This window comes from Bos taurus, chromosome 7 (assembly GCF_002263795.3).
Source record: "Bos taurus isolate L1 Dominette 01449 registration number 42190680 breed Hereford chromosome 7, ARS-UCD2.0, whole genome shotgun sequence".
Classification (NCBI taxonomy): domain Eukaryota; kingdom Metazoa; phylum Chordata; class Mammalia; order Artiodactyla; family Bovidae; genus Bos; species Bos taurus.
Window position 1 is genome coordinate 22,236,579 of NC_037334.1, and position 26,569 is coordinate 22,263,147.

Consider the following 26,569-nt stretch of genomic DNA (forward strand, 5'->3'; position numbering starts at 1 on the left):
ACATGCTAGCAAGATAATTCTCAAAATCCTTCAAGCTAGGCTTCAATAGTATGTGAACTGTGAACTTCCAGATGTACAAGCTAGATTTAGAAAAGGCAGAAAAACTAGAGATCAAATTTCCAACATCTGTTGGGTCACAGAAAAAGCAAGGAATTCCAGAAAAAAATCTGCTTCATTGACTACAGCCTTTGACTGTGTGGATCACAGCAAACTGTGCAAAATTCTTCAAGAGTTGGGAGTACCAGACCACCTTACTTTCCTCATGATTAACCTGTATGCAGGTCAAGAAGCAACAGTTAGAACTGTACATGGAATAATGGGTTGGTTTGAAATTGGGAAAAGAGTACGTCAAGGCTGTATATTGTCACCCTACTTATTTAACTTACATGCAGAGGAAATCAACCCTGAATACTCATCGAAATGACTGATGCTGAAGCTGAAGCTCCAATACTTTGGCCACCTAATGCAAAGTGCCAACTCATTGGAAAAGACCTGACTCTGGGAAAGATTGAAGGCAGGAGGATAAGGGGGTGACAGAGGATGAGATTGTTGGATGGCATCACTGACTTGATGGACGTGAGTTTGAAAAAGCTCTGGGAGTTGGTGAAGGACAGGGAAGCCTGGCGTGCTGCAGTCCATGGGGTCGCAAAGAGTCAGACAACAGCAGCAACACATGGTAGTATGTAGAAGAGTGGTAATCACTCAGCAAGTGCCAGCTACTAGTATTAAAAGGTTAGAGAGGGAGAAGTAGACCAAAGGCGGAATTTAGGCCAACAGCAACATAAAAACAGACACTTTTTATGTTTATGAAACAAATAATGACTGTAGTTTTCTTTATTGAAATGACGGCTGTGTGCCAGTCACATTAAATCTGTTATTTAATCCTCATTACACTAACCACGTGCAGAGTGAAAAACAGAACTTAGAGAGGTAAATTATCTTGTCCAAAACATCATAGCTAGTAAATGGATAAACTCTCTTACTCCATAGTTACCACAGGATATACCTATATTGTATTTCTTCTTTGAGGTAAATTTTATAAATATCATAGACTCTCTTTGAAACTTAGAGGTGCCCTTAAAAATCATGATATCTAGTTATATCTTTTGTTGATGAAGAAATTTGTCCTTTGAAAAGTGAATAATTGATCTGTGTTTCCTGAGTCTGAATGTTCAACTTTCTTATTATGTACTCACATATGTTTTTGCTTATTTTCCCAGTGAAATCTGAAACTTTCCAGGACATGCTCCCCTTCTTTTGACCTTGAGGACCAAATTTAAATAAAAACAGCAGAGTAATCTGTGAAGTCTAGAATTATGCCTTGCCTGTTCTAGCATATTTTTCTTACTGAGCTATACCATTTCTGAATGTCTGGACTTCCCTGGTGGCTCAGATGGTAAAGCGTCTGCCTATAATGCGGGAGACCCGGGTTCAATCCCTGGTTTGGGAAGAGCTCCTAGAGAAGGAAATGGCAACCCACTCCAGTATTCTTGCCTGGAAAATCCCATGGAGGATGGGGGAGCCTGGTAGCCTACAGTCCATGGAGTTGCAAAGTCAGACACGACTGAGCAACTTCACTTTCACCATTTCTGAAGACTATAGATTTTACCAGCTAACGGATTGGACTTGGCTTTTTAATGAATTGTGTGCTCAGCTTTGATCATTTTGTTTCCAGAGTGAACTGTTTAGTTTCGAGTGTCGTAGCATGCTTCACTTTAGGTTCCCAGCAACCAGCTCATATTGATCATCCTGGCGTTAAAAAACTGCTTGACCTACATTTGGTTACTTCCCAACTGGTTGCTCCCCTCTAGTGCTTGGTTTCCTGAAGAGCATATAATCAGACAGTTTCCTTTAAGCTTTCACAGTATAAGTCAGTTACTATGGCTTGTGTTGTGTGTGTTTGCATATGTGCATTCATTTGAATTAATCTCCTCACATTAGTCAGTCTTTTTTCTAACTGTAGTGGTCCAATTAATGTTACTGCCTGCCTTACAGATGCTGGCTTCTGGAATCTTGAAACTCCAAATGTCTGTGCTAGTGATGGCCTCGTTTGGTTTTCTGGGCTACACACGGGCTGAGATCTTCACATCTGCTGGTATGCACCAGGGAAGGTTGTATTCTATGCAAATGAGTCTTAGTTCCCAGCATCAGGTTGGCCGACTTATTCTCTATCAGGGTGGAAAAGTCTCATCCACGTGTTTTTACCTGTGACTAGGGGACAGTGAGAAAGGAATTTCCAGAAATTAATACTTTTTGTTTTAGAGGCCATTAAGGAACTGACCTGGAGAAGGAAATGGCAACCCACTCCAGTACTCTTGCCTGGAAAATCCCATGGATGGAGGAGCCTGGTACGCTGCAGTCCATGGGGTCAATAAGAGTTGGACATGACTGAGCGACTTCACTTTCACTTTTCACCTTCATGCATCGGAGAAAGAAATGGCAACCCACTCCAGTGTTCTTGCCTGGAGAATCCCAGGGATGGGGGAGCCTGGTGGGCTGCCATCTATGGGGTCGCACAGAGTCGGACACGACTGAAGTGACTTAGCAGCAGCAGCAGCAGCGGCAAGGAACTGACCACACATTGCCCAAAGATTTTTTCTGGGAAACATGTGTTTGTGGTGTGTACCCTTTCTGTGAAGTCTAGATATTCTCAGAACCTTTAGGAATGCTCAGGTACTTTTTGTGGAGTGTCACAAAAGTGATTCCACATTAGTGATCATTTCCCAGGTGGTGCCGTGGTGAGGAATATGCCTGCTAATGCAGGAGACGCAGGTTCGATCCCTGGGTCAGAAAGATCCCCTGGAGTAGGAAATGGCAAGCCTCAGTATTCTTGCCTGGAAAATTCCATAGACAGAAGAGCCTGGCAGGCAGCAGTTCATGGGGTTGCACAGAGTCATCCATGTTTGAGGATACATGCATAATGATTATAGGTGGTGTACATTATATGACTTGAGAATCCAGTCTCCTCTTTTCTTCCTCACCTGAAACTTCAAAGTTCATTCCTATGTATTGAAGTGGTTTTATCCTCCAGGATTTCCTTGCCCCACATGATAAGATTAGCTGTATGGTGAAAGGATGAGATAAAGGCCCTTCCCTGATGACAGAGTTCACTGTATGGATCAAGTGTTGAACATCCCTTTGGGAGTGTCTTTCTGTCTTGGAGCCAAAGGCTAGAACAGTGTGACCATCACATCTCCTTAAGCTCCTCAACTGAGTGATCCAGAAGGAGCTTCTCTCTTCTGGTTCAGGGGACCCACCTTTCATTGGAGCTTTTGTCCCAGTGAAGCACGCAGGGAAACCACTTGTCTAGTTCTGATGGGCCCTTTCTTCTATCCCCTTGTAGGGCGCATGGCTAGGTTGATTTCTGTGGAAGAAAAACTTGTTCAGGCTCTGAAAGAATACATTGTTTTGGCTGAAGCCAAACTGTCTATGATGAAAAGGTAAAGATAATTCATTATTCCCACAGTCTAGGATCTTGCCCTTATTCTCCAGGTGTAGAAATTCACATGAGTATGGTCCTCTAGCATGCCTAGCAGAAATAAATGCAAATCTTCTTTGAAGGGACACACTTTAAATCCAGGCCACATAAGCCCTAGTGCTTTCCCAAAGAATCTTCCTGCAATGTGGGAGAAAGTGAAAATGAAAGTCACTCAGTTGTATCCAACTCTTTGCAACCTCATGGACTATACAGTCCATGGAATTCTCCAGGCAAGAATATTGGAGTGGGTAGCTGTTCCCTTCTCCAGGGAATCTTCCCAACCCAGGGATCGAACCCAGGTCTCCCTCATTGCAGGTGTATTCTTTACCAGCTGAGCCACCATGGAAGCCCAAGAATACTGGAGTGGGTAGCCTATCCCTTCTGTAGAGGATCTTCCCAACCCTGGAATTGAACTCGGGTCTCCTGCACTGCAGACAGATTCTTTACCATCTGAGCTGCCAGGGAATCCCAGCAATGTGGCAGACCTAGATTCAATCCCTGGGTCAGGAAGATTCCCCTGGAGAAGAAAATGGCTACCCACTCCAGTATTCTTGCTTGGAGAATTCCATGGACAGAGGACCCTGGAGGGCTACAGTCCATGGAGTCATAAAGAGTTAGACATGACTGAGTGACTAACACTTTGACTTTCACATAGGCCCTGCTGCTGAGTTCACAATTCTAAATTTCAAAACCTATTCACTGTGTCAGCAGAAGTAATAGAAAACAAAATTGAATTTAGACACCCAAGAACTTGAGATAATAGAGGCATATAAGATATTTAAAATGAAATAGAAAACATAAGAAAGCAACAGAATTCATCAGAAGACCGTGCAGATTTGAAAAGAACCAAATATATGTTCTAAAAGTTAAAAGCAGTTCTTGAAATTGAAGGCTCACTGGATGGGTTAAATAACATGTACCGGTTATTAAGCTACCCAAGAGACATCTTGGATTCAGACTTACCCTTCTATTAATATATTCTGCTTTGGTCTTGGAGATGGGAGTTGGCAAACTTCATTTCTCTTTTATTAGTTGGCTTCCTGTCAGTTTCTGCCAACTGGAGGGCACTAAAAGTAGAATGAAATGCAACAGGAAGAAGTGACCTGTACTTTTCCTGTTTTGCTTGCCATTCCATGAATGTCAATCCATCAGTAGTTGTAAACTTCAGCATTAATAGGTGTTCCCTGTTTTTTTCCTCAGTCTTCTAGACGCAGTCATAGTTTGTGTTCATTGATGGCAGTTTCATCAAGTCAGTGCTCTTACTTCAAAGGCTTGAGTCCCAGACCTTTGGTGCCTCCCTCTCCAGCTCCAGAAATAGTCAGACAGCATTGTCTTCTTCAGAAGTCAGTGTTATAGTTCTGCATGGTCCCTGGGTTTAAACCAGAGTCCTCCTTAAACCTTTTCCCTTGTTCCCCTAGTTGTAGGGGTAGGAGTTGCTTCTGCAGTTACTATCACTATATTACTTCAGTGTTCCTTTTCTGTCTTTTCATTTCCTATAGTGAGTTCTCTTTGATTCAGTGGTGTGTTCCACAACAGATATAGAGCAGACTAGGCCAGCTAAACGAAGAATAGATATCCCAGAAATTTGCCTGGAGAAGTCAACCAGACATAAAAGGCCACATACTATATGATTGGATTTATATGAAATGTTTAGACTAGGCAAATACATAGAGACAGATATCAATTAATGGTTGCCTAGGGCTGGGCAGCAGAGAAGTCAATGGCAGCCCACTCCAGTACTCTTGCCTGGAAAATCCCCTGGATGGAGGAGCCTGGTGGGCTGCAGTCCATGGGGTCACCAAGAGTCGGACATGACTGAGCAACTTCACTTTCACTTTTCACTTTCATGCATTAGAAAAGGAAATGGCAGCCCGCTCCAGCATTCTTGCCTGGAGAATCCCAGGGACGGGGGAGCCTGGTAGGCTGCTATCCATGGGGTCGCACAGAATCGGACATGACTGAAGCGACTTAGCAGCAGTAGCAGCAGCAGGGCTGGGCAGAAGGAAGGAGAGTGAGGAGTGACTTCTAATGGGTATAGCATTTCTTTATGGGGAGATGAACATATTCTGCAGTTCATGGTAATGTACAATTCTGTGAATATACTAAAAACTACTCAGTCATACACATTAAAGGATTAATTTTCTGGTATGTAAATTATATATCAACAAAGCTGTTATTTTAAAAAGTGAGTTCACTCAGGTTTACATATAAGATAAAAGATTCCCAATTATAGTGAATGAGAGATCCTGTTTACTTCATCAAGGCAAATATGTTGACAAAATAACATTTCAATGAAAGATTCCATTGAGTCTTGAATTTCCTGGTCAGGATAGAACTGATTGGCAAGCAAGAAAAAGCCATTATTTTTCAGAAATCTACCTTTTTTTCCTTAGATGCTGTACTGTTTTTAATATGCATTAAAAATAATATTGTAGAAATGAATCTGAATATAATAGTAATCACAAGAAATGAAAGTGCATTAAACTTAGCAGTTAAAAGAGAAATAATCATTTACTTATCAGATATTCATAGAGTGCATAAAACTTTATGCCAGGCTGTATTGTAAACACTTGGGACATAAGTGAGTAAAATAGACAAAAATTCCCATTCTCAGAAACTAACATTCTAACTGAGGAAAAGAAGCAATACAATATACTGGATAAGTATGTTATATAGTATGTTAAAATATTAACAAGTGCTATAAAAAAAGAAAACTGGAATAAGGTAAACAAGCCTGAAGTTTGCTGCAGTTTAACTGATACATTCTCATATTCTGAAAAAAATTTAGCTATATCATGTTTACAAAAGAGACAGAAAACCAAAGAATACAGAAAGGTTAAATAGTAAAAGAATTGTAAAATATATTCCAGGCAATTGTTTTTAAATTTGTATTTATTTATTTATTTTTGGCTGTGCTGGGTATTTGTTGCTGCAAGTGAGCTTTCTTTAGTTGTGGTACACAGGTTTCTTACTGCAGTTCCTTCTCTTATTGCAGAGCACAGACTCTAGGGCATGCAGGCTTCAGTAATTGTGGCATGTGAGCTCACTAGTTGCAGCTCTCGGACTCTAGAGCATGGGCTCAGTAGTTGCAGCACACGGTCGTAGTTGCTGCTTGGCATGTGGAATCCTCCCGGACCAGTGATTATCCCCTGCATTGTCAGAACCACTGGACCACCAGGGAAGTCCTCCAGGCAGTTATTAAAACCAGTATGGCAAGTTGATATCAGACAAAATGATCTTTAAGGCAAAAAATGATATTAGGGATGCTGAATTTGTTTGGGTGTATTATAATAATGCCATACAAGTACTAAAGTATAAACTTTCTGGGGAGAATTGTAAAGCCATAATTATTGTGAGATATTTTAACATATGCACACAGTCATTGATAGATCAAGCAAATTAAAACACATTCAAGTAGTAGATGATTTGAATAGCACAATCAAAAAGCTTGGTATACTGAGCGCGTGTAGAACCTTGCTTGCTCATTTCAAGTGTACATAGAACATAAAAAAAACTCCATACACACTAGGTCATACTTCACCTTTAAGAATATGTATCGACAGACTGTTTTCCAATCACCATTCCATGAAATTAGAAAGCAACAAAAATAACTTTTAAAAGTTCATGTTTAAAAAGATATGTATGTGTGTGTTTATATGTGTGTGTGTGTGTGTATACATATATGTAATGAATCAGTAATGATATCATCATAGAAATTAGAAAACATTTAGAGTGGAATGACTAATAAAAATGTATCAAATCTTGAAGGATGCATCTGTTATTGTCTTGGAGGGATATTTATAGCCTAAATTCCAAAGGGAAAGAGGCTGAAATTAATAAGGTAAGTTTTATGAAAGTAAATGAAAATTCTGCATTGTATTTTAAGATTCAGAAACCGCAGTCATTTTATTTTTTAATTGTAAAACTGGTTTTACAAGTATGAAAGTCTCATCTGTGTTTTGAATGTTAAGAGAATCTTTATAATTCTTTCAAATAGTTTTGTTGATTAGCATATGAAGACGTAATGCCTTGATTATCAGGAAGATAACCAATGTCTGACAATTATAGTTTACATATTTAATGAGCATATACCCTTTCTATAGCAATTATTTTTAAAATCTTCCTTTCTTGTAGCAAACCCTTATAGTCCCAAAGTTATAAATTAAACATACTTTGGAATTATTGAAACAAACCTGTCAATATGTAATGACAAGATAAATGATAAGTATACATGTAAGTTAAATTTTGTAAGAATAGACATTAAAGATTTGGTAAATCTTTTCATTGTTGATCAAACTAGTTGTGATTGTAACATGACTTATATTTTCAGAATACCTTTAAGAGCTCTGCTGTGCTTTGAAAGTTTGTTCAGAACTGTAGGTTGCCAACCTCTGACTCCATTTAAACTTTCCTACACAAATATGGAAAACTCAGCAGTGGCCACAGGACTGGAAAAGGTCAGTTTTCATTCCAGTCCCAAAGAAAGGCAATGCCAAAGAATGCTCAAACTACCATACAATTGCACTCATCTCATACGCTAGTAAAGTAATGCTCAAAATTCTCCAAGCCAGACTTCAGCAATAGGTGAACCGTGAACTTACAGATGTTTAAGCTGGTTTTAGAAAAGGCAGAGGAACCAGAGATCAAATTGCCAACATCTACTGGATCATCGACAAAGCAAGAGAATTCCAGAAAAACATCTATTTCTGCTTTATTGACTATGCCAAAGCCTTTGACTGTGTGGATCACAATAAACTGTGGAAAATTCTGAAAGAGATGGGAATACCAGACCACCTGACCTGCCTCTTGAGAAATCTGTATGCAGGTCAGGAAGCAACAGTTAGAAGTGGACATGGCACAACAGACTGGTTCCAAATCAGGAAAGGAGTACGTCAAGGCTGTATATTATCACCCTGCTTATTTAACTTCTATGCAGAGTACATCATGAGAAACGCTGGGCTGGAAGAAGCACAAGCTGGAATCAAGATTGCCTGGAGAAATATCAGTAACCTCAGATATGCAGATGACACCACCCTTATGGCAGAAAGTGAAGAAGAGCTAAAGAGCCTCTTGATGAAAGTGAAAGAGGAGAGTGAAAAAGTTGGCTTAAAGCTCAACATTCAGAAAGCTAAGATCATGGCATCTGGTCCCATAACTTCATGGCAAATAGATGGGGAAACAGTGGAAATGATGAGAGACTTTATTTTTTTGGGCTCCAAAATCACTGCAGATGGTGACTGCAACCATGAAATTAAAAGATTCTTAACTCCTTGGCAGGAAGTTATGACCAACCTAGATAGCATATTAAAAAGCAGAGACATTGCTTTGCCAACAAAGGTCCGTCTATGGATGTGAGAGTTGGACTGTGGAGAAAGCTGAGCCCCGAAGAATTGATGCTTTTGAACTGTGGTGTTGGAGAAGACTCTTGAGAGTCCCTTGGACTGCAAGGAGATCCAACCAGTCCATCCTAAAGGAGATCAATCTTGAGTGTTCATTGGAAGGACTGATGCTGAAGCTGAAGCTCCAGTACTTTGGTCACCTGATACAAAGAGCTGACTCATTGGAAAAGGCCCTGATGCTGGGAAAGATTGAAGATGGGAGAAGAAGGGGACAACAGAGGATGAGATGGTTGGATGGCATCACTGACTCAATGGACATGAGTTTGGGTAAACTCCAGGAGTTGGTGATGGACAGGGAGGCCTGGCGTGCTGCGATTATTGGGGTCGCAAAGAGTCGGACATGACTGAGTGACTGAACTGACACAAATTGAGTTAGCCACTATAGGGTTTACAGTTTTCTATTTCCACAGTGAGCCAGTCATAGAGTTAGAAAAATGACAGGGAAAACCCCAAGAGAGCAGAAGAAAGGAAACCATTCAGATAAAGTAGAAATTAATGAAGTCAGAAAAATAAAATATGCAGTTTAGAGAATCATCAAAACTGGAAGTTGGTAATATTTGGAAATGTTAGCAAGATAATCAGTCCTCTGACTGGGATGGTCAAGAAAAAAAGAAAGGAAAACAAATAATATTAGAAGTAAAAACTGGGACATAGCTCTACATACAGTGAGGTTAAAAATAAATGCGTAGTGTGAGTCATGGGATTAAAAAATGGGTAAAGGAGTTGAGTAGACATTTCTGCAAAAAAGATACTCAAATGGCCAACTCACATCTGAAGATGTGCCCAGCATTACAAGTCATTAAGGAAATGCTAATCAAAACCAGCCCTGGGATTTCTTTGGAAGAAATGATGCTGAAGTTGAAACTCCAGTACTTTGGCCACCTCATGCGAAGAGTTGACTCATTGGAAAAGACTCTGATGCTGGGAGGGATTGGGGGCAGGAGGAGGAGGGGATGACAGAGGATGAGATGGCTGGATGGCATCACTGACTCGATGGACGTGAGTCTGGGTGAACTCCAGGAGTTGGTGATGGACAGGGAGGCCTGGGGTGTTGCGATTCATGGGGTTGCAAAGAGTCGGACACGACTGAGTGACTGAACTGAACTGAACTGAATCAAAACCACAGTGAGATACCACGTCACATCTGTTAGGATGGGTACTATAAAAAAAACAAAGCCAGAAAATAACAAATATAGGCAAGAATGTGAAGAAATTGGAATCCTTGTGCACTCTTCTTGGGAATGCAAAATGATGCTGTCCCTATGGAAAACAGTATGACGATGACTCAAAAATTTTTAAATAGAATTACCATATGGTCTAGTAATTCCACTACTGGTATACCCAAAAGAATGGGAGGCAGAGTCTCCAGGACTTATATCTATGTTTACAGTAATACTATTCACAGTAGTCAAAAAGTGGAAGGAAGCCAAATGTCATTTACAGGTGAATGGATAAACACAGTTTGGTATAGACATATGGTGGAATTTTATTCTGCCTTGAAGAAGAAGGAAATTCTGGTACATCCTGCAGCATGGATGAACCTTAAGAATATTATGCTAAGTGAAGTGAGCCAATCATAAAAAGACTAATACTGTATGATTCCATTTATATTAGGTATTTTTACAGTAGTCAAATTCACAGAAGCATAAAGCGGAATGATGGTTGAGGGGACTGCAGGGAAAGAGTAAAATGAATTGTTGGTTAGTGGGTAAAGAGTTTTAAGTTTTGCAAGATGTAGAAGTTCTTGACATTGGTTGTGCAGCAGTGTGAATATATTTAACACTGCTGAACTGTACACTTGAAAGTGGTTAAGATGGTGGACTTCCCTGGTTGTGCAGTGGATATGAATCTGCCTGCCAACACAGGGGACTTGATCCCTGGTCCGGGAAGATCCCACATGCCATGGAGGAACTAAGCTCGTGCACACCTACTGAGCCTGCGTGCTGCAGCTACCAAAGCCCTTGTGCTTAGAACCTGTGCTCTGCAACAAGAGAAGCCACTGCAATGAGAAGACTGTGCACCCAACAAAGAGTAACCCCCCGCTTGCTGCAACTAGAGAAAGCCCAAGCAAAAGCAACAAAGACCCAGTGCAGCCAAAAATAAATAAATAGATTAAAAAATTTTTTAATGGTTAAGATGGTAAATTTTGTAAGTATTTTAGCACAATTTAAACTTGTAATTAATATTAATTTTAAGATTATCAACAACTGTATGCTAATAATTTTGAAAAGTTAAAATGAAGTAGTATCTTAGAAAAATATAAATTACCCAAACTGAAGATATGAGTAGACCTATGATTATTAAAAACATTAATTCTGAAGTTTAATACTGCCCCCAAAAGATAAAACCGTTGTTGCTTTGGTTCCCACATTCTTCTTTCAGCCCTTCTTAGCTCTGCTAGTGAGAGCAGTGAAGGAAGAGTTCATGGGTCACTGCATTGGAGCCTGTGTCCCTTCTCTATGTGTCCCCTAGCTACTTGGAGCTTTAAATTCCATTGCTTATACCAACCCTCTGTTTTAGTTAGTCTAATCTCTTTAGTTTTTCCTCAGTCTCTATTTTGAAATGATATAGTTTACTCTTGGAAAGTTTCCATTTCATTTATTTTTCCTCTTATCCATTGTTAGGGTTCATTTAAAATCTTAGCTGATCAAAGGACTTGATGAGACTCTAGGAGGCTGTCCTTACTAGCCAACCCTTGAGGGTTCATGCTCAAAAAGTATGGATTTGACATTTCACATGCTTACTTTGAAATTGCTCATTTTGCCCTGTCCTGTTTTGGACTTTACCTATTGTCACCTGTTTGATATATTACCCCTGGTATCATGGATGATACCTGGATAGTTGGGGTGTGAATCCAGGGTTCTTGAGATTGGAGAGAAGGAGATGGTTGCTCCGTTAAGAATGCTCACCTCTTCAGCTAAGCTGCTGATGACCACACTCCCTTCTGGGCTCTGTGTCTGCTTATTGCTTCTCTAGGGTTCTGATTATACCCTGAAAGGCCAGTTCACAGCACTCTTCCTGAACTATATACTCAGCTGTCTGATTTATTAAGATACATGAATAGTTTCCTGGATATCTTAAGTTTCTTGTTTCTCAGATAATATTGAGAGGTATTTTTGGAATGATGACAGTGGTTTCATCACCTCTCCTCCATGTATTCATGTATTCAACATGTAACAAATATTTAATGAGTAATTATCATGTGCCAAACATTGTTTTTGGAGCTAGACTACAGCAGTAAAAAACCAGCAAACAGGACTTCCCTGGTGGTTTACTGGTTGGGAATCTGCCTGCCAATGCAGGGGACACAGGTTCGATCCCTGGTCCAGAAAGTTTCCACACGCAGTGGGGCCACTAACCCTGCAACCCGCAGATACTGAAGCCCACTTGATTAGAGTCTGTGCTGTTCAGTAAGTGAAGCCACAACAATGAGAAGCCTATACAACGTGACTAGAGAGTAGCCCCTGCTTATGGCAACTTGAGAAAAGCCATGCACAGCAATGGAGACCCAGCACATACATAAAGGAAAAAAAAAAAACCACCACCACCACCAAAGAAAAAAATAATTCTAGCCCCAGTAGTGTGGGGAGACCAAAAACTTAGCATATAAGTAAATTATATTGTAGAAAGTGTCAAAAATCATGGGAAAAAAGAAAAGTAGAGCCAGGTAAAGGGGATCTGGACTTCTAGAAGCAGGGACTATTTGTGCTACTAAATCAGATACGCAGATGACATCACCCCTATGGAAGAAAGTGAAGAAGAACTAAAGAGCCTCTTGATGAAAGTGAAAGAGGAGAGTTTAAAAGTTGGCCTAAAGCTCCACATTCGGAAAACTGAGATCATGGCATCTGGTCCCATCACTTCATGGCAAATAGATGGGGAAACAGTGGAAACAGTGGCTGATTTTATTTTTGGGGGCTCCAAAGTCACTGCAGATGTTGATTGCAGCCATGAAATTAAAAGATGCCTACTCCTTGATAGGAAAGTTATGACCAACCTAGACAGCATATTAAAAAGCAGAGACATTACTTTGCCAACAAAGGTCCCTCTGTCTAGTCAATGGTGTGGTTTTTCCAGTAGACATGTATGGATGTGAGAATTGGACTGTGAAGAAAGCTGAGCGTGGAAGAATTGATGCTTTTGAACTGTGGTGTTGGAGAAGACTCTTGAGAGTCCCTTGGACTGCAAGAAGATCCAACCAGTCCATCCTAAAGGAGATCAGTCTTGGGTGTTCATTGGAAGGATTAATGTTGAAGCTGAAACTCCAATACTTTGGCCACCTGATGCGAAGAGCTGACTCATTTGAAAAGACCCTGAGCTGGGAAAGATTGAAGGCAGGAGAAGGGGACGACAGAGGATGAGATGGATGGCATCACTAACTCAATGGACATGAGTTTGGGCGGACTCTGGGAGTTGGTGATGGACAGGGAGGCCTGGTGTGCTGCTGTTCATGGGGTTGCGAAGAGTCGGATGGGCATGACTGAGCGACTGAACTGAACTGAAATTGGATGGTCAATATAATCCTCATCAGGGAAGTGATATTTAAGCCATACAGTGATGTGAGGAAGATAGCCAAATAGCAACATCTACAGTGAAGGTCCTAAAGGAGGAGTTTGGTGGGTTTAGGAGTAGTGGAAAGCCAGAATGAGGAAGGCAGAGTGAGCAAGAGGGAGAGTAGTAGAAGATGAGGTCAGCAAGACAGTGAAGGGCCAGATTATGTAGGACCTTGTGAACCATGGAGGCTAATTTTTAGTGAGTGATACTGGCAGTTTGGGAAAGATTTTGATCAGAGGAGTAGCATGTAGTATGCATGCTAAGTTGTTTCAGTTGTGTCCGACTCTGTGACCTATGGACTACAGCCTTCCAGGCTCCTCTGTCCGTGGGATTCTCCAGGCAAGACCACTGGAGTGGGTTGCCGTGCCCTCCTCCAGGGGATCTTTGCAACCCAGAAACTGAACCCATGTCTCTGGTGTCTCTTGCATTGCAGGCAGCTTTTTTACCCACTGAACCACCTGGGAAGCCCAAGGAGTAGCATGGTTTGCTCTTATTTAATTTTTTTTTTTTTTTACTGGATGATAATTGCTTTACAGTGTTGTGGTGGTCTCTGCCATATATCAGTGTAAATCAGTCATAATTATATATATATCATCTTCCTCTGTAGCCTCCCCCCTGACCTGCCCCATATTCCACCCTCTTAAGTTGTCACAGAGTACCAGGCTAGGCTCCCTGTGTTGCAAGCAGTTTCCTGCTCTTTACCTGTTTTACACTTGATAGGGTGTGTGTGTGTGTGTGTATGTGTGTGTATAATATATGTAAATGATACTATCCTCAGTTTGTCCTACCCTCTCCTTACCCTGCTGTGTCCGTGAGACTGTTCTCTGCTTTTGCGTCTCTATTGCTGCCCTGCAAAAAAGTTAATCAGTACCATCTTTCTAGATTCCATATATATGTGTTAATATATTTGTTTTTCTCTTTCTGACTTAATTCACTCTGTATAACAGGCTCTAGGTTCATCCACCTCACTATTACTACTCAAATGGTTCTTTTTAATGGCTGAGTAATATTCCATTGTGTATATGTACAACTTATTTATCCATTCATAGGTTAGTGAACATCTAGGTTGCTTCCATGTCCTGGCTATTGTAAATAGTGCTGCAGTGAACATTGGGGTGCATGTGTCTTTTTGAATTGTGGTTTTCTCAGGTATTTGCCTAGTATGCTATATGCCTAATATGCTAGGTCATATGGTAGTTTTATTCCTAGTTTGTTAAGAAATCTCCATACTGTTCTCTGTACTGGCTATACCAGTTTACATTCCTAACAACAGTGCAGTTGGGTTCCCTTTTCTCCACATCCTTCTGCTCTTATTTGGAAAGGATCTCTCTAGATCTATATTGGGAATAAATTTCTCTGTTGGGAAAGTTATTGGAAAAAATCTTAACAGAAAATGTGGTAGCTTGGACCAGAGTGGTCATGACAGAGTTGGTGAGACGATGTTATACTCTAGTGTAATTTTGAAGGTAGAACCATTGTTATTTCATGATGGAGTAGAGAAGGAAAGAAAGACAGAACATGAGAGCAAATCTGGGATTTAGCCTTAAGAGTTAGAAGAATAGAGTTAACTGATATGGGGGAGTGAGTGGGTGGAGCATGTTTGAGGGCAAAGATTGGCAGTTAAATTTGAGTTATCTATTATCCTTCTTGGAGAAGGCAATGGCACCCCACTCCAGTACTCTTGCCCGGAAAATCCCATGGATGGAGGAGCATGGTAGGCTGCAGTCCATGGGGTCGCTGAGGGTCGGACATGACTTCACTTTTACTTTTCACTTTCATGCATTGGAGAAGGAAATGGCAACCCACTCCAGTGTTCTTGCCTGGAGAATCCCAGGGACGGGGGAGCCTGGTGGGCTGCCGTCTATGGGGTCGCACAGAGTCGGACACGACTGAAGTGACTTAGCATAGCATTATGCTTCTAAGTAGGGATGTCAAAATCATACATTAACATTACAAACAAAATTAAGATTATACAAAAACATTTAATTAGAGATACTTTTGGCAGACAATAATAGCTTCAACAATGAGGAAAATGTAATACTACATATAAAAAGAAATCCTCCAAAGATCAGGCAGTTTTAGGGCTGCTTGATTGAGAGGCTCAACCATGTTATGAACTCAGATTCTTTTCATCTCTTCTGCTAGTAATGTATCTGCTCCTCAGTTTAGCTTTCTCTGATTAAAATATCTAATAGTTTTAGGTATCATATTTAGAGACAGCACAATAACTGGCTAAAGAGCTATTTCTTACTTTTATGTATTAATATAACACTGAAGAAATATTTTCTGATGTCTCCCACTAAACCTATGTCTCATTAGCTTAAATTGCCCTTGCTGAGGCAGATCAGTAACAAGGGGAACAGGACTTCTGTGATTAACTTAAACTAGTCAGTGCATGATGAGTAGATGCCCCTAGCTTTCCTTGAAGCATTTTTCTACTTGGAGGGGGTTGGAAACCTGAAAATAACAGAGTTATTTTCATGGGAAACTAGAAGATTATCAACATAACAGCAGAGTTGGCAATCAGCATGACTCTTGTCATAATAAAGACGCGAAATCCACCTCTAACCTACCCGATAGAAGTAACCGTCATGTCTGTATGTTTACAGGCTTTTTTTCCCTCCTTAAATACGCTTACTCCTTGGAAGGAAAGTTATGACCAACCTAGACAGCACATTGAAAAGCAGAGGCATTACTTTTTCAACAAAGGTCCGTCTAGTCAAGGTTGTGGTTTTTCCAGTGGTCATGTATGGATGCGAGAGTTGGACTGTGAAGAAAGCTGAGCGCCGAAGAATTGATGCTTTTGAACTGTGGTGTTGGAGAAGACTCTTGAGAGTCCCTTGGACTGCAAGGAGATCCAACCAGTCTATTCTAAAGGAGATCAGTCCTGGGTGTTCATTGGAAGGATTGATGTTGAATCCGAAACTCCAATACTTTGGTCACCTGATGCGAAGAGCTGACTCATTTGAAAAGACCCTGAGCTGGGAAAGATTGAAGGCAGGAAGAGAAGGGACGACAGAGGATGAGATGGTTGGATGGCATCACTGACTCAGTGGACATGGGTATGGGTGGACTCCGGGAGTTGGTGATGGACAAGGAGGCCTGGTATGCTGCCGTTCATGGGGTCACAAAGAGTCGGACACAACTGAGCGACTAAACCGAAATACACTGGCATAAAATTTATACAGGTGTAGTTCAGAGATACTACAGGTGGGTTCAGTTCCAGACCACTGCAGTGAACCAAATATTGCAATAAAATGAGTCACATGAATTTTTTTGGTATTCTAGTACATACAAAAGTTATGTTTACACTATACTGTAGTCTGTTAAGTATGCAGTATGTGCATGTGTGCATGGTCAGTCACTCGAGCTGTGTCCAACTCTTTGTAACCTCTGTAGACCTCCAGGCTTCTCTGTCTATGGGATTCTCCAGGCAAGAATACTGGAGTAGATTGCCATGCCCTCCTCCAGGGGATCTTCCTGACCCAGGGATCAAACCTGATGTCTCCTACATTACAGGCAGATTCTTTACCACTGAGCCACAGGGGGAAGCTCCAGGTACACAATGGCATTATATCTAAAAAAGCAAAGTGCTTAATGAAAAACTACTTTATTGCTAAAAAGTATTAACCATCATGACAGCAGAGTTGCCACAAACTTTAAATTTGCAAAAACAGTTGAATGAAGGAAAGCAAAACACAATAAAATAAGGTATGCCTGTATTTCTTCTAACCAAATTTAGTTAAATTTTAAGCAATATGGATCATAATATTTACTATGTTATAACATGGTTTGCTAGCTAATGTGTTTCTATTAGTAGATATGGATTTTATTATCATTTTAATGGTGCTCTATTCTATATTATTTTGCAGCTGCATCATAATTAATTTAACAGTGTTCTTCCTATTGAACATTTTGAATATCTGGAAAAACACTTACGTGTTTGTTATTCTATCTTTGCACACTTCCTCATTGTGTTGTCATACAAATGGAATTGCTGAATCCTAGACTTGTAGGATTGTCCTTCAGAAAGATTATATCACATTGACTGTGGATGTATTTAGCATCATTCCTAACCTGTTCAGCCAGATACTACTGGTATATTTGTTGATCTGTGAGGCAGTTACAGCTTAGTGATTAAAAGCATTAAAAGCATTGGGAGTTACACCTATCTGGGCTTGTATCCTGACTCTGTTAATAATTTATCAATTGTATGACTTCGGGAAATCATATAACTTAACTTTTCTGAACTGGTTTTATCTATCTTTGGGTAGGGGAGGTGTTAATACTTGATATATGGGATAGTTGGAAAGATAGTGGAGTTAATTTTTTAATTCCTTATTCTGGGACCCGGTACATAGTAAAGTCATAGTGTTTGAGAGATGCATTTTAAACTTGTTAAGATAAAATCTCTTAAATTTGATTCATTATTCTTATCTTCTCATTTTTCCACCCAATACATTCTATAGCTGGGCTGAAAAAAGAGATGCACTGAACCTTGTAATCCCTGAAGATAAGGAAGGTTTGGAAAAATTAGTGGATGTGTACAAGGTACTGAAGCATCTAAATAAAGATTGGTCATTAGTGGAGAGCTTCGTCCGTCAGGACCCATCCACTGGTAAGCTAGCTTTGTGTGTATTACATGTGCATGTGCACATGTGGGTATATACCCATATGTCTGTGAGCTTTTTCTCATATTTCTGAATCTCTTTCTGAGCTTGTGAGAGTACTTGAGAGTGTGTTCCTTGAAAGTTTAATAGATCTTACAAATAAAACTATTAAAACCTGGGGAATATTTTACAGACAAGTATTTGATGTATTTTTATTTCTTAAATCTTTATTGGTCTATTTAGCCTTTGTAATCCTTCTTGTATCCACTTTTATCATTTTGTCTTTTCTAGGTTTTAGAATTTATTGGTCTATATTTGTTCATATTTATTCTTTTATAATATTAGATATCTTTTGCATTGTGAATTATTTTTATTCTTATCTCACTGTTTAACTTAGGTCTTCTGTTCTTGACCATTTTGACTATATAAAATATTTTTAAAGAATCAGGTTTGGTTTTATTTTTTCTGTTCTTTAATGTAGTAAAATATGCATAACATGATATTTATCATTTTAACCACCTGTGAGTGTACAATTCCATTTATTTCTGGGCTTTCTATACTATTCTCTTGGTTTATGTGCGTCTTTAGGCCAGTTACATACTTAAATTTTTTTAAATAGTGTTTAAATACGTATAACATAAAATATTTTGCCATCTAACCATTTTTTTAACATACAGTTCAATAGTGTTACATACACTTCACATCTGTGCAACCAATCTCTAGAAATATATTTGTTTTGTGAAAATGAAACTCCAACTTCTATTTCCCACTTCCTCCTGGCAGCCATTCTTCTACTTTAGGTCTCTCTGAATTTATTAGCCTTTTTTGTTAACTGGCTTATTTTACTTAACGGTTGTCCTCAAAGTTCATTCACATTGTAGCATATGCCAAAATTTCCATCTTTTCTAAGGCTGAATAATATTACATTATATATATGTAACATATCATATGGATATTGTGTTTACTCATTCATCTGTCTTTGAATACTTGGATTGCTTCTAACTTTTGACTTTTGTGATTAATGCTGCTATGAATCTAAGTGTACAAATAACTCTTCAAAACCCTGCCTTCAGCTCGTTAGGGTATATATATCCAGAATTGGACTTGCTGGGTCATATGGCAATTCTGTTTTTAAATTTTTAATAACTTCTGTCCTCTTTTCCATATTTATTACACTATTTTACATACCCCCAACAGTACACGAGTTTTAGTATCTCCAAATCCTCATCATCACTAGGTTTTTGGTTTTGCTTTTTTGATAGCAGCCATCCTAATGGGTATAAGGTGGTATCTCATTGTGGTTTTGGTTTGCATTTCCTTAGTAATTAGTGATATTGAGCATCTTTTCATCTGCTTATTAGCTATTTGCATATCTTCTTTGGGCAAATGTCTGTTCGAATCCTTTGCTCATTTTTAAGGCTTAGGGTTTTTTGGTTGTTGTTCATTCATACTCTTTAATTGCTGTAGTGGTTTTGTAGTAAGTTTTGAAGTCAGAGAATGCGAGTCCCCCCAACTTTATTCTTCTTTTCAAGATTGGTTAGCTGTTTGGGAACCCTTACACTTCTAGATGAATCTGAGCATCAACTTTTCCATTTCTGCCAAAAAGGCTCTAGGAAGTTTAATAGGAATTGCATTTAACCTATAAATTGTTTTGGGTAGTATTAACAGATGACCAGTGACTTAAGTCTTCCTATCGATTCCATTTCTTTAGATCTTTTAAAATTTCCTTCAGCAATTCTTTGTAGTTTTCATTGTACAAGTCTTTCACCTCCTTGGCTAGATTTATACCTAAGTATTTAATTCTTTCATATGCTATTATAAAAGGAATTGCTTTCTTAATATTCTTTGCTGATTGTTCATTGCTGGTGTACAGAAACACAGCTTTTTGTGTGTTTATACTGTACCCAGGAACTTGGGGTTTGGTTTGTTAGCAGAAGTAGCTTTCTTATGGATTTTTTGAGATTTTCTTTGTATAGACTCATGTTGTCTGTGAGTAGAGACCATTTTACTTTTTCCTTTCCTATATGGATGCCTTTTTATTTCTTTTGTTGTCTAATGGTTCTGGCTATCAATTTCAGTAAAAGCGTTGAATAGTAGTGGTCAAAGTGGAAATCCTTGTCTTTTTATGGATCTTCAAGGGAAAGCTTTCAGTCTTTTGCCAATGAGTATTATGTTAACTGTTGAGTTTTTCGTGAATACTCTTTATTGTGTTGAGGAATTTTCCCTCTATTCCTAGCTTTATGAGATTTTTTTTTAATCATAAAAGGGTATTGGATTATGTCTAATAAGAATCCACTATCAATTGAGATGATCAAGTGTTTTTTCCCCCTTTGCTCTATTAATGTAATATATTGCATTGATCCACTTTCTTAGGTTGAACTATGTTTGCATTCAGGGGCTGAATCCCACTTGGTCATGGTACATAATTCTTTTAATATGCTGTTGGATTTTATTTGCTAATATTTTGTTGAGTTTTTTACATTTATAAGGGATATTGGTCTTTTTTTAATATATATTTTATTTTATTTTTAACTTTACTATATTGTATTGGTTTTGCCATATATCAACATGAATCCACCACAGGTCTTTAATTTTCCTCTTGTAATGCTTTTATCTGACTTTGGTTTTAGGCAGCACTTGCCAGGGTAGTGGCTTCATAGAATGAGATAGGAACTGTTCCCTTCCCTTCAACTTTTTGGACAGAGTTGAAAAGAATTGGTATTAATGCTTTTTAAAATATTTGGTAAAATTCACCAGTGAAGCTATTTGGTCCAGGACTTTAGTTCTTTGGAAGGTTTTGATTACCGCTTCAGTCTTTTTGCTTGTTATTGGTCTGCTGAGATTTTCTATTTCTTCTTGAGCCAGTTTAGTTAATTTATATATTTGTCCCTTTCTTCTAAGCTATCTAACAGTTGGTCATAGAATCCTTTTATGTTCTTATTGCTGAAAGTTTGTAGTGATGTCCCCACGTTCATTTCTGATTTTGGTAGTTTATCTTCTGTCTCTTATTTTCATTGTCAGCCTATCTGAAGATTTGTCAGTTCTGTTAATCATTTCAAAGAGCCAACTTTGGTTTTATTAATTTTCTCTGTTGTTTTTCCGTTATCTGTTTGTCTGTCCCTGGTCTGTCTCTATTAGTTCCTTCTTTCTACCATCTTTGGGTTTAGTTTGTTCTTTTTTTTTCTAGTTCCTTAAGTTGTAAAGTTAATTTGAAATCTTTCTTCTTTTTCTTATGAAAGCATTTACAGCTATAAAATTTCCCTCTTACCACTGCTTTTACTGACTCCCACAAGTTTTGGTATGTTGTATTTTTATTTTCATTTGTCATTAAGTATTTTCTCATTTCTCTTTTGATTTGTTCTTAACCAATTGGTTAAGACTTTGTTGTTAATTTCTCTATATTTGTGAGCTTCAACTTCTAGTCAGAGAAGATGCTTCGTATGATATGTATCTTTAAAACTATGTTGTGACTTATTTTGTGGCCTAGCATATCAGGTAGCTTAGAGAATGTCCAGTGTACACTTGAGAAGACATGCACTTGAAAAAAATATTCTATTGTTGGATGGATTGTTCTTCATATATCTCTTAGGTCTAGTTGATTTATTGTGTTTCTCCAGGGCTCTGTTTCCTTATTGATCTTTTGTCTGGTTGATCTATTCATTATTGAAAGTAGAGTATTGAAATCTTCAACTATTTCTGTAGAAGTATCCATTTTGCCCTTCTGTTTTGTGAATTTTTACTTCCTGAATTTTGAGAATCTGTTATAAGGTGTGTGTTTTTGTTTAGTTGCTCAGTCATGTCTGACTCTTTTGCAGTCCAGGGACTGCTGTAGCATGCTAGGCTTCCCTGTCCTTTACTATCTTCCAGAGTTTGCTCAAACTCATGTCCATTGAATTGATGATGCCACCCAACAATCTCATCCCCTGTCACCACCTTTTCCTCCTACCCTCAGTCTTTCCCAGCATCAAGGTCTTTTCCAGTGAGTCAGTTCTTTGCATCAGGTGGCCAAAGTATTGGAGCTTTGGCTTCAGTATCAGTGCTTCTAATGAATATTCAAAGTTGATTTCCTTTAGGATTGACTGATTTGATCACCTTGCAATCCAAGGGATTTCAAAAGTCCCAAGCACCAGAGTTCAGAAGTGCCAATCCTTCGGTGCTCAGCCTTCTTTATGGTGTGTGTAAAAGTCTATAATTGTTACATCTTCTTGCTGTTTTGACCATTTTATTAATATATAATATCCTTGTTAGTCTGTTCTAATGTATTTGGATTTAAAGTCTATTTTTTTCTGCTTGCTTAAGTCTGCTTTTAACCCATGTAGTATACTCTTTTTTTTATTTCAGCTATTGTACTTTTCAACTCCATAATTTCTTTTTGGCTCCTTTATACAATATCTATCTCTATTGTTACTCTCTTTTTGTTCATATATCATTTCTTGTTTTGTTCATGTCTTACTTTAGCTCTTTAAGTGTATTAAAGCGTTTTAGTCTAGTGAGTCTGATATCTGCATTTACTCAGGTATAATTTCTGTTGATTTGTTTTGTTCTTTTGTATGGGCTATACTTTCTTGTTTCTTTGTATGCCTTGTAATTTTTTCCCTTGCTCAAAACTGGATATTTGAATTTTATAATTTGGTAATTCTGGATATAAATGTTCTCCCTCTTCCCTAGGGTTAGCAGATTTTGTTGTTGTTATTATTGTAGGGTATCTCTTAGCTGGGGAGTAGCCTAAAATGAAAGCATAAGTTCTCATTGTCTTTTTCTCAGCCTACATCTTTCCCTGGGCATTCACAGTGGCTTTCTAAATTCCACCATACATGTGATTGTTTTTGGATGTCCATAAAAATAGGTGGTTCCTTTAAATCTCCTGGAAGCTGCTTTAGCTGGTGGAGGTTAGAACAATGACAGCTAGTCTCTGTACCTGCAGGACAAGGTTTTTATTATCCACTGTGGCTTCAGCCATGCCAGAAATGTGGGTTGCTATCCCTGTTGCCACCTGACATAGTTGGAGTTCTGTTGAGTTCTGAAATCAAATGATATCAACTGCAGTTTACCAACCAAGCATTTCCTTAGAAGCTGCAAACTTTCAAGTGTACTCTGGAGTTCCATAACAGTTAGTTTAGACATTTTTTGACACTGCAATTATTGTCTAGCTACATAGAGAGAGATTCTTGGCTATTCTTACCCTGCTGTATTCTCTGATATCACTCCAGGCTCTGTTTGCTTTGTTTCATTCTTTTTTCCTCTTTGTTCCTCACACTAAGTAACCTCATTTGACCTACCTGCCAGTTCACATCTGTTGGTGAGCCCGTCTAGTAAAATTTGTGTTACATTTCTTGTGTTTTTCAAGCCCAGAATTTCTATTTGGTTCTTTTTTATACTTTACTCTCTTTATAGTATTCTCTCTTTGATGAGACATCATGATTATTCTTTAATATTTTTTAGACATAATTGTCCTTAATTCTTGGAAAATATTTATAATAGTTGATTTAAAGTCTTACTTAGTAAATCCAATTTATGGGTTTCCAGGTTGCTTTTCTTCTGTATAAAAACTGTACTTTCCAGTTTCTTTGCATGTCTTGTATTTTTGAGGTATGAAAACTGGACATTTTAGTAATATAACATGGGAACTCTGGAAATCAGATTCCCCTTCATCTTACTCCCAGGTTTTGTTGTTGTTGATCCTGTTTGTTTAATGACTTATACACTGTAATTCTGTTCTGTAGTGTATATGTTCTTTGTGTAGCCTCTTAAGTCTCTGCTTTGTTAGTTGGTCAGCTAATTTTTGAACAAAGATTTTCTTAGTTAACTTGCCACAAAAGTTTCTCAGCTTTTGCTGAGGGACTCTGTGTGGATATCAGGGCATACTTTCAATACTCAGGCAGAGAGTTTACAACTGTGCCTTACCTTTCATATCCTGCTGGTACAGAGACTCAAGGACAGAGGGAAATGAGAGATTAGGGCCTTCTTAGGTCTTTCCTAGGAATGTACAGTGCACTGTACACGTGAGTGACATTCTAGAGCCTGAAATTGTGTCAGAGCTTTTCAAAGCTCTCTCTGGACATCTTATTCCCCAGTTTTTCCTTTATGCTAAGGGCTCTGATGGGAAAGTGGACAACATGAAGGAACAGATGGGTAATGTAAGCAGAGAGATGGAAACTCTAGGATTTAATAGGGAGAGGAGGAGATAAATTTGGAGATTGGGATTGACATATATACACTACTATATATAAAGCAGATAACTAATAAGAACCTACTGAATAGCACAGGAACTTTGCTCAATACTCTATATGGTTGATAAAATTTTAAAAATAGTGGATATATGTATATGTATAGTTGATTCACTTTGCTGTATAGCAGAAACTAGCACAACATTGTAAATCAGCTATACTCCAATAAAAATTAATTTTAATAAAGGAAATGTTAGAAATTTAAAAACTTCTGTAATAGAAATGAAGACTACCTTTGATGGGCTTATCAGCTGGACAGGAATGAGGAAAGAAACAGTGACTTGAAGATATGTTAACAGAAACTTCTTAGGCTGAAAAGAAAAGAAAAATAATGTTAGAACAGGATATCCAAAAATTATGAGAAAATCACAAAAGAGGTATCATATGTATAATGGAAATACCAAAAGGAAAAGAGAGAAAGGAATAGAAGATTTAAGGTAAGCATGGCTTAGAATTTTCCAAAATTAGTGACAAACACCAAACCACACAGATCCAACAACTCAGAGTACACAATGCAGGAAAAATACCCGAAAGTCTACACCAAACTGCACAAAATCAAAGAAAAAGAAAAAAAATTTGGAGGAAAACATAAGGAAAAACTATTTTACTTGTTGAAGAACAAGAATGAGAGTTATTTCAGGCCTTTGTTCAGAGTCATGCAAGCAAGAAGATAGTGGTGAAATATTTAAAGTGTTGAAAAAAACCCCATTGACCTATAATGCTGTATCGAGTGAAATTAACCTTCCAAAGGGAAGTAAAATAAAGACTTTCTCAGATAAAAATTGAGGAAATTTGTTGCTGGTAGACCTACCTTGGAGGAAATATTAAAAGGAGTTGTTCAGAGAGAAGTAAAATGGTATGTGTCAGAAACTTGGGTCTGTATATAAAGGAAGAGTTCAATAAATAATAAGGAAGATATTAGTTTGTTCAATAATAATGGAAAAAATATATTAAATGATTATAGTTAACACACAAATCAAATGAATGAGAACAGTGTTATAAGGAATTGGAGGAAAAATTGAGAAGACTCTGTTATAAGGTATATGCAATACCCAAGAAACAGTACAGTGTTAATATACAAGTAAACATATTGAAAATTCTAGGGCAACTACTGTAAGTTTTTAAGAAGTTGATATTCTAATTTTGGAATACAAAATTATATAAAATTCTTAATTAAAACCAGAGAAGGAAGAAAGAGTAGAGGACAAAGAAACAAAGAACAGGGCAATGAGTAGAATAACAAATATGATACATCTTAATCTACCTATCAAATCCCTTACAATTATACAGTGGAAGTGGGAAATAGATTTAAGGGCCTAGGTCTGATAGAGTGCCTGATGAACGATGGACGGAGGTTTGTGACATTGTACAGGAGACAGGGATCAAGACCATCCCCAAGAAAAATAAATGCAAAAAAGCAAAATGGCTGTCTGAGGAGGGCTTAAAAATAGCTGTGGAAAGAAGAGAAGTGAAAAGCAAAGGAGAAAAGGCAAGATATATCCATTGGAATGCAGAGTTCCAAAGAATAGCAAGGAGAGATAAGAAAGCCTTTCTCTGTGATCAATGCAAAAAAATAGAGGAAAACAACAGAATGGGAAAGACTAGAGATCTCTTCAAGAAAATTAAAGATACCAAAGGAACATTTCATGCAACAATGGGCTCAATAAAGGACAGAAATTGTATGGACCTCACAGAAGCAGAAGATATTAAGAAGAGGTGACAAGAATACACAGAAGAACTGTACAAAAAGATCTTCACAACCCAGATAATTACGATGGTGATGGTGAATCAGATAATCACTCAGCTAGAGCCATACATCCTAGAATGTGAAGTCAAGTGGGCCTTAGAAAGCATCACTACGAGCAAAGCTAGTGGAGGTGGTGGAATTCCAGTTGAGCTGTTTCACATCCTGAAAGATGATGCTATGAAAGTGCTGCACTCAATATGTCAACCAGCAAATATGGAAAACTCAGCAGTGGCCACAGGACTGGAAAAGGCCAATTTTCATTTCAATCCCTAAGAAAGGCAATGCCAAAGAATGTCAAACTACCACACAGTTGCACTCATCTCACACGCTAGTAAAGTAATGCTCAAAATTCTCCAAGCCAGGCTTCAACAATACGTGAACCATGAACTTCCAACCAGAGATCAAATTGCCAATGTCCGCTGGATCATCAACAAAGCAAGAGAGTTCCAGAAAAATATCTCTTTCTGCTTTATTGACTATGCCAAAGCCGTTGACTGTGTGGATCACAATAAACTGGAAAATTCTTTTTTTTTTTTTTTTTGAGAGAGAAGTCT

General features: G+C 38.4%; 1 non-coding gene across 1 annotated transcript; it reads left to right on the forward strand.

Annotated features, from left to right (window-relative positions):
- The first annotated feature begins 1,378 nt into the window (after window positions 1-1,378).
- Window positions 1,379-1,450, forward strand: TRNAY-AUA (transfer RNA tyrosine (anticodon AUA)). The gene has a single exon. It is a non-coding gene; the product is annotated as a tRNA-Tyr (tRNA).
- The last annotated feature ends 25,119 nt before the right edge of the window (window positions 1,451-26,569 follow it).